At 39.9% G+C, this 9653-nt stretch overlaps 2 long non-coding RNA genes across 2 annotated transcripts; one reads left to right on the forward strand and one right to left on the reverse strand.

The window, feature by feature from the left end:
- The first annotated feature begins 4224 nt into the window (after positions 1–4224).
- On the forward strand, positions 4225–7471 carry LOC139642515 (uncharacterized). Its single transcript, XR_011695049.1, has 3 exons — positions 4225–4349; positions 5972–6102; positions 6777–7471. It is a non-coding gene; the product is annotated as an uncharacterized lncRNA (long non-coding RNA).
- Positions 7472–8517: 1046 nt separating this feature from the next.
- LOC139642516 (uncharacterized) lies at positions 8518–9424 on the reverse strand. Its single transcript, XR_011695050.1, has 3 exons — positions 9051–9424; positions 8714–8784; positions 8518–8630 (listed from the first exon to the last, which is right to left on the reverse strand). It is a non-coding gene; the product is annotated as an uncharacterized lncRNA (long non-coding RNA).
- Positions 9425–9653: the final 229 nt, after the last annotated feature.

A 9653-nucleotide genomic window follows, 5' to 3' on the forward strand; every position in this document is an offset into this window, starting at 1 on the left:
ATCTTGCCCGTTTTCGCCATGTCGCCGTTATCCTCTCCAACGTTTCGTCTCCTGCGCCGCCGTTGTGGATCTCTGAACCGTTTAACGCCTCAGGTTCGGTTCCATTGTCCCGAACGGGTGCCCTCTCCTCCACACCTTTGCGCGCGCGTCTCTGTGTCTGGGGTCCGTCAGCACCAGCACCGGGAGTAGTAATGCGCGCGACCGGCGGAGGTCTGCAGACGAGATTTTAATGAGCCCGGTTTGTTCCTGCCTGCGCGAGCGATCCGTTAAGCCTTTCCCTTTGGCTGTGAAGCGATGGGCGGCACGGCACGCGCGCGCACCGTGCGTGGGGTGTCAAAGTGCCAGCGACACACACACAGGTTTGGTGTGACTGAGTGCGTCTCTACCGCTCTAAATGCCTGCCAGTGTCCAGCCTCAGCCTGCTGTAGTTGGTGTAGAATGAGGCTGAGTTGGGGATTTATGCAGCATCTGTTGTCACTGGAAGTCAATATGCTCCATTTTACACCACAGCTAGTGTGTGTGAACAGCTTTGAACATCATGTCCAAGAAGACCCCTCCTTTCTCTCTGTCTCTCTCTCCCTCTCCCTCTGTCTCTCTGTCTGAGGGTGGTGTTTATATGTCAGGAGGTTATTTGGGTGCATGTTGCCCTAGGCCAGCAGATAGTTGTGGAGGGGGGGGCTGGCTTTGCTTGTGTGTGTGTGTGTGTGGTGGTGGGGTAATCCTCTTTGCATTAGTGTGATATAGGTTCCAGACATTGGCATCTGCTACATTAACCCCCTACCCCACCCCTGACCACCCCAAACACACACACACACACACACACACACACACACACACACACACACACACACACACATAGTTTACTGTCTTCACTTATATCATCCTAAATCCCATACCATCCCTCCTGCTATCACATCTTCACCCTTCATCCACCAGGACTGGGGGGCATCCTTCATCCTCCATCATTTTAGTCCCATCAGCAAGTGGAAATTCTTCCAAATATGTAATCACTACTCTCTCTCTAACACTAATCCATTTTGCTGTCTCTCTTCACTGTCACAAACAACTAACAAAATGCCTGCGGAGGGCCGACTACCCACTCTCCTCCTCAACAGGATTATGTCAAATACATTATGAAATAATTAAGACTAAATGCTCTATTCCTAGTGAACAAATTGCAGTCTCACCCGTTACTCTTTGAATTGAGAGTGAATTGATCCCAGCCCCCCCGCTGTCTGCGCCCCCCACTGTTCCCCATCAATTATCCTCCAAATCCACCCCAATCTAACGCAGCCCAAAACTCAAATCCTCACTCTCAACAACAGAAGAGTTGAATTTGTATGAGAAAGAGCTGGCGGAGCGAGAGAGGAAAGAGAGAGAGAGAGAGAGAGAGGAGGGGAAGAGAGAGAGTGTGTGTGATGGGCTTGAGAGGATGGACAGAGATGGACGAGCACTGGAGAGAGGGAGCTGGAGAGCGGTGGAGATAGAGAAAGAGAAAAATGTTCACTGATGCATTGCCAAACAGAGCAGAACCAAATTGCTTCCGCCGCCCCTCACTCCCCACCCCCCTACATACACACACACACACACAACAAATCTCCCATGATAAACACACACACATAAACGCACCTACATTTGCGTGCACACACATACATCCATATGGTGCAAGTCACTTGAATCCCTCCTCTCACATGATGCAGTGAAAAATCTTTTAAATGATCTTTTCAGCTGTACTGGGTTGCGCAGTATGACGACATACACACACACAAACACACACATACACACACACACACACACACACATACATACATACATACATACATACATACGGCACATACATATTCTGTCTCTTGACCCTCACTCCTCTCTCTAATCTCAGTTCTATTCATTCCAATATTAGGGTTTTTCACTGGGAGGATAGGTTAGTCTGCAGAAAGTAAGTGAGAGAAAGAGAAGAAGAAAGGGAGAACAAAACAGCGTGTTTTCTTGTGCAGGGTGAACAGATGGATCTTACTGAGAACCAGAATGGAAGAATAGCACACCTTAGTGGACGCCAAGCTCTGCGTGTATGTGTGTGTGTGTGTGTGTGTGTTGTGTGTGTGTGTGTGCCACCCGCTCAGGCCACGGCAGTTTTTCCATCCTGTTCCTATGTTGAACAGTGAGGGGTGGACGGGATGTCCAAATTCCCTCCAGTGCATACTGTGTGTGTGTGTGTGTGTGTGTGTGTGTGTGTGTGTGTGTGTGTGTGTGTGTGTGTGTGCATGTCCAATGTTGCAACTCTGAGGAGACCAACAAACTACTGTGGAGGCATGCTTACCATACAGTATCCAGTATACAGTATAGTATCAGTATACAAAACCCACATCTTCCTCCTCAACTGGCTCTATTTTGCTGTTACCTTGTAAAAAAAACCCCATCTACCTCTCTCCCTATTTATATCTCTTTTCCTAGCATTTCTCTTATTCGGTCACAGGAAAATTGCTACATCTAATGTCAGTGACCCTTGCTTTCCTCACTATTGGATGCTTGTAATGTTGGTGATTTAGGCATTGAATTATTCTACTGTTGCTGTGGATAACAGTGTCAGCCAAATGCCTAAAATGTTAAACATTTGTAAATATGAGTAACTTCATTAGGGTGATGCTCATAGGTGAACCAAAACCAATATTTACAATCTACCTGCAGATAAGGGACCAATAAAAGGCATTAGGGATTGCATTGTGGTTGGATTAGTTGCCATATTGTAGAAGCACCATGATACCTCAGTGCTCCTGGAAACACATTCCACTTATTGCTGTTTAATTGTATACCAATATAAGGCTGTAAAGCAAATCATTGCGCAAACGCAACATTATTAGCTGAACAAGGATTTGATAATGGTTGTACTAGTAGTAAAAAAACAGAAAAGTAATTCATCTAGCATTAGGATAAAAAACAAAAACAAAGTCTCACTTCTCTGCCATTGCAATCTATTACTGTGACTTCTCTGGAGAACATCAAAACAAAAAGGAACAGAAAAGAACAGGAAATAGCATTTAAGAATACTATAGATACCTTTTGATATACTCTGCTATAAAGATATCGGTCCAGATTATCATCACTTCTATATAATTGATTCTTGTGGAAAAAATATTTTGCATGGAAAACAGTAAGAGTGTAAAAATTATCACTTAAAAAAGTTTTTCCACAGTGACACAGGGGTTGCGTATCTGGAAATGATGTAAATGGTCTTACTTGAAATGTATTAGCCTGTTCTACAATAATGTATATATTCAAATGTTATAAACTGAGTGTAGACTACAACTAAATACTGACCAGTTGTCTACTTGTATGTAAACTGAAACCTTGAAAGTCAAAGTGAGAAATTAATCAATTAGTCAAACAGGTTTCCAGTGTGTCTTTGGTTTAGCAGGTTTAGCAAAGAGTAATTCAGTGAGTCTCAGATCAGAGAGGATTTCGGTTTAATTATTCCATTACCTTTATGTCTTACATTTCAAGAAGTTGGTATTTATTAAAACAAGAAACCACACTAGCATAGTCTTGTCCAGGTTTATAATGAGCACTTGCCACAAGGGGACAGCACAGAACGTCAAACATTTTATTAAATTTCCCACTGAAGTAATTTGTGTTAAATTTAGGCTACTCCAAAATCACCCCTTCACACTTAATTCTATCTCAAAAACTCTCAAATTGTACATAAATATTCCTCAATAGTCCTCAATTTAATAGAACAGTATTTCTAAGACTATCTAAGCAAGGGCCAGCTCTATCTTTGGACATATGGATATAACAAATCTATTATACAATGACAGGATGAAAGGAGTCACTCATTCATCAGGCCATTTCATGGCACAGGCAACACTTTTGAGATAACAAATGGAAAAAGGACACACATTACATATTCTATCAAGTTTCTTGATTTACTTTGTGGGACTTTCACATGGGTAAATCAGCTGCTTGCTGGTGGCTTTTCTTACATTGTATGCACTCTCATTGTAAAGTGACCTGTGTTGTGACCATGCTGCTGCTGCATGCTATTAATCAACAGTGCAAGAGGTATAATGGAGTTCACAGTCCCAGACAGAATATCCAGCAGATCACACATATCAACTGTTAGCAATGCTGTGCGTCTCAAATTTACATGCAAAATTTTTAACAGGAAAGGACTCCACAAATAGTTGAAAGCAGTCCAACCTGTTTTAGCTGGGACTTTCCAGACATAATAACACTATGGCCTATTAAAGAAAATGAAACTAAACACAAAGACTATTGACTGTCAATTTGAAGGATACAACTTATTCAGGGACACTACTGTTAAGAAATAAGATATCCAGGATGGCTCTGAAGCTGTAAGTGACTCATCTCTCTCTCAAATCGAGCTGACACTTATATGTGTCTATATGTTCTATATGTATGTTCTATATGTATCCATGAATAGGTGGTGAGAGGACAAAGAGAGGGAGTTTTAGGATTTGTGTTTTTCTCGCAGTTGTTGTTACTGGGTGGGATGAGGATGAAGTAGGCAAAACCCCACACATACATCCTCCAATTTAGATTTATACCTTAAATCTACATATTTCTGATTGATGATGAATAATATACAGTTTTGGCAATAAAATGATTAAGTTTTGCTATAATATTGCCAACACCTCTTGCATTTGAAATACATTGAATACAGTAAGCTAACTGATAAAAGAAAGCAATTATCTCATGAAGTACAAGCTTTCATTTTCTAACTTGTACTGTATGTTTGTATGAACTTATAATGTATGTTTGTATGATCTTATACTGTATGTTTGTAATTACTTAATTAGGCGGCTGGGCCTATTGTTTTTGTATGTTTCCTTCCTTCCTTCCAACAAAAATTGAAATGCCTTCTCATGCTCAAAAATGCACAAAATTTTGCAGAGTAGTCTGGTCCGGTCCTAAATGATGTATACTGCAATATGGGGTCAATCTTCCTGATGGTATTCATAGTATTCTGGTACTTCACCACACGGTCCCATCCACCATCTTGGTAGGAAATAACAGGTGAATGTAATAAATTAACAGGTGATTACGATCAAATGACAAACACAGCTAATGAGCTGTGTTTATTGTAAAGCACTAGATTGGTAAGAAATGCATGTGACATCATGGGAATACTATGAATAGCAGGGATGGGCAATAATGTGCCATGAGAGCAAAAGTATGCAAGTTTTCATTTCAACGAAAGACTACAGCAGGTGATTTCACTGATTGGTTCCTCCTCTCTGGTTGGTGTGCTAATCAGTGAAATCACCTGTCTAAATGAAAACCTGCAGGCTCTTGGCCGTCCTGCACTATTCATAGTATTCTGTTGCATCACCACACGGCCATAAAAGTTGATTATAATCAAATGACAGCCATAGCCAATGAGCTGTGTAATCTATAATTGTGGAACTTTCTGATTAACATGTTTTATCATCGGTATTCTTGAAGATATCTGAGTATTATCTTACCAATAGATGACGTGTGTAGTTTTGATGTCAGTATTTGTTTTTTATAAAGATGTGATATGAAAGGAAAGCAGTAGCCTACTTCATTTTGCAGTGATATTGGGCTGTTTTAATGAATGAGTCTGTTTTGAAGGAGCGCTAGTTTTGACAGCATGAACCTTAGTTTGTGTCAAATCAATTGAGAAAAACTGTAAGGCCACCAGGCACCCTCAAAATTCACAAGCTTTTTAAACTCAGGAAGGCAGATGGTGAAAAACACATGGTGGAATCACTTCTTAGCTGGCTGAACAAATTTGTGACCTGCCATGATGACGAATGTTGTGGTGCAGCCATAATGTGCCACTAATACAGCTGTGTGTGCTCTACAAGTTAAAAAGCATCATTTAAACCTAACAGATTTAATTCTCCTTTCATTCCCTCATGACTAAATGGCTACACTGTTCCTGGCCGCCATATTGCTGTGAGTCCTGACTGTGTTTCTCTCTTCTTTTCAGGAAAGGTCTGTCATTGAATTTTGGAAAACTTGGCACTGTCTTGACATTGGAGAGCCTTTACATATCCACCCCTTCTTTAATTATATTAGCGCTGGCAACTATGGCACATGCAGGATTACTGTTCCTCAGGGGTAAGTGATTCAACAACCTCTCAAAAAGAGGCTTCATTTGTCTGGTAAATGAATTAAATGCATTGAATATTTAAATGTGAGTGAGCAGTAATGCCCTCCAGAATGATCAGCACTCTTTTTAAAGATGAGCCAAAAAGGTGAAAAGATAGCATGACAACTACAGACATGACAGGTTCAGGTGTGTTTTGAGGCTGTAAAAAGTTGATGGCTTAACAGTTCCTGTCAGCCTTGTTCAGAACAAGTTGTTTTAGGTGGTCAGATCAATTTTGGGTTGTATCTTTAAAGGGTTTTGTTTGGTTATTTTCCTATTATGGAATTTTTTAAACTGATTTTTGGGAAATTTGAAAGAGCCTCACTTGCAGTTATCCAGCTGCATCTTCTTGCCCAGCAGAAGCAGGTTGATGCATGTAGTTTAAAGACATGAAGCTCCCTGAAAGCCTTCATGGCTTGTGGAGCATATACTCCACACAAAGTATAATGACTATAATTATTCTGAACAGCAATTTAAAGTTAATTATTTTCTGAGCATTAAATGCAGCTTGTTACCTGTGCTATTAGATACAGCTTTCTCTGGCTCATCTTCTCCATAGCTGCCATTAAAATACAGGGAAGCATTACAGTATGTTACACTTCCTTAGCAGGTTTCAAATGTGCTTCTTGTTTGTCTGTTTCAGAAGTACTACAAAAACCAAAACAACACTAAAAGAAGATTCAGCAACATTCGAGATTCAAGGTTGAAGTCTGCCTGCATCTACATCATGCAATCTGACACCAGAGATGTTGATCTCCATTGTCAGTGATAAATGAACTCTGCTCATGGCTTGCTTGATCTATTGCTGATAAATATCTCTCAAATACACAACCAGCTGCAAAAAGTATGTCATCATCAGTGTACCGGTATTCTGAGACACACAAACCCCATCTGTACAGCCACACATGGACACAAACACACCACACAACAACGATGTGGAATGGAAAGAAGGGCTTTGATCTGTAAGGCTGGAAAAGAGAAGAGCGGCTCCTTCAAACTACTATATCAAACTATACTGCAGAAAGACAAACTGTAAACTTTATGTGTGTAACTTTATGTTCTGGAATAGAAAGATATATTGATGGCAGTGTGTACTGTAATGTATAATTGTAAGAGTAGGCAGCTGGTGAATGTTGCTGCCTGTCTTATGGTGCTGTAGGTTTATGACGGTGTAGCCTGATGTTTCCTACGGTTCTCATTTGTATGGTAGTGTATCATTCTGTTAAACTCTGAATTGGGCCTGTATATGAATGCTCACCTTGGATTATAAGGGATAGTAACATCATATATATATATATATATATATAACATCAAACAGCTTTGAAATAAAATGAAAATGAAAGGAAATCTGTGGTTTTGAAATAATTTTTCATTTTGACAACTTGCTTACTGGACTTTGTAAACTGGACTTTGTAGACTGTATTAACAAAAATATTCTTGACTTATAAATCAAATACAAAGATTTAACTAATGTCATTACTAATGATGTACTAATTAGTACATTATTTTGATATAATTGATAAATCATTGATAATAATGAATTGATGATTAACTCCACATCAACTCATCATTAATTCATCAGTAATTCATTGTTTATTAAGGGCTTATAAACATTCAGTATTTTAAAGTGTTATCAAACATCCTGTGTAGCTGACATAAGGGAGTGTAAACAACCTTTGTTCTTTAACTCAAATGGTGCTGGCCTTGTGACCAGAGGGGTATTGCACAAAACCAGGATAAGGGATTAAGCCTGGAAATATTGGTTATCCTGGATAAACTTAGCCTCAAGTTGGTTGCACGAAAGCAGGCCAAGTTTATCCCGGACAAGTAACCATGGTGATTTAGTCTCTGCAGCTAGCCTGCTCCAGACCAGGCTAACAACCAGGATCAGGTTAATCCTGTAGTGGCTCTGCTGTCAGTACTGTGAGAAATGAGTGTGTTTTACAGAATGTCCATGGTTTTTCTACACATGTTACATCATCCAAATATTATAACTGTAGTCATTTCATTTGCTGGTTGACTTTTAGTTTTATTTATTAGCACAGTTTATATATAAAGACCAAAAGCACATATAAAAAGACAATATTTGAGAAATGGAAGTAAGAAGCCAGACGGTTTATTTGGAATGTTTTCCTTATTAATACAACACCAACACTGAAAGGTTCAAAAAGATAATAGGTACAATACAATACAGATATTTAAAAGAAATCCTACATGATGATGAAAGAGGAGAAAAAAGGACTACAAGGTAACTGCCATCTATACTGCCATCTATACATCATGATGGTATTTTGTCTTGTGTAGTATTCATACATCCAGAGAAACCAAAAATGTTGCATCTGTTTTTGGTTTTGGTTATTGCTACCTATAATAAACATAACAATCTTGCATACTGACACTTCAGACTGGGTATGGGATAGCAGCTCCTCTGCTGGGGTCAGGTCCTGGGTGGGTGGGCCGCCCCCTGTGCCAGCGCAGTGTGCTTTTTTCTTGACCGCTAAAATCGTAAAGAAATTCATTGACAACAAATCTATCACTTCATTTGATAATTGCTATTTGGGCTACAATAAAGTAACTCACCAGACTGCAGAATGTTTTTATATTTGGTTTTCACCTGTTGCCAGGTCCTTTTCTGGCCAGACAAGTTTGTTCTTTATGAAGGATGATGGATGAAACAGAACACAACATGGGATAAATAGATTCAATAGATGACAGAGTAGATCATTTCTTTGAACTTATTTATACTTTACATAACCTGAGTAACATGCACTTCTATGGGCCACATTAAAGCAAAACAAAACACAAAAACACCTATTGATTAGTGGACTTAAAGTCATCAGCTCCGCATCCTTTAACTGTAATTCTGACAGTTCCTGTGGAGTACACTTTATTAATTCTACATGTTTGGGCTACTTACGCATTAAGCCGGTCGGCTATTGTCTGCCAGGCTTTTTCCCTCTCCTTTTTTGCGGCACTGGTGTTTCCTTTTTTGCGTATTGTGCCTTTCATTTCCTCAAATTGCTGAAGAAGCAGCTCTTGTTCAGCAAATGTAAATGAAGTTGCGCGTCCGTGATCCATTCTTCAATCTGTGATTCTGTGATCAATTTCGTGGTCTTCTTAAGAATGCCGTGAACACGCACTTATCCCAAACATCCACACCTGGCTTGACTAAGCCGCGTCTCTTCATCCTGGCTCGGCAAACGTGCAACCAATTAATCCAAGATAGCGCCGACAAGGCTTAGTCAAGCCGCGCCTGCTCATTTATCCTGGATGTCTTTATCCTAGTTTTGTGCAATACCCCTCAGCAGGGAGAGATGGAGGATGAGAGTTGGGGAAATCATAACAACCATAAAATCATTTGAATTGTTCACTGAATCTAAAGTTATTTAACTGTAAGGAAACATTAAAATAATACCCTATTTATGAGGCAGAATGAACCCAGCATTCTAGTTAATATGAACAAACATTTGGACTGAATACTCAACCCATCTTGCTGGGTTACACAAACAACCCATCTCGC

This window comes from Centroberyx affinis, unplaced genomic scaffold, assembly GCF_046629955.1.
Source record: "Centroberyx affinis isolate AG114_WGS23_722 - 3 ecotype Tasmania unplaced genomic scaffold, CSIRO-AGI_Caff_v1 ptg000487l_1, whole genome shotgun sequence".
In the NCBI taxonomy this organism is placed as follows: domain Eukaryota; kingdom Metazoa; phylum Chordata; class Actinopteri; order Beryciformes; family Berycidae; genus Centroberyx; species Centroberyx affinis.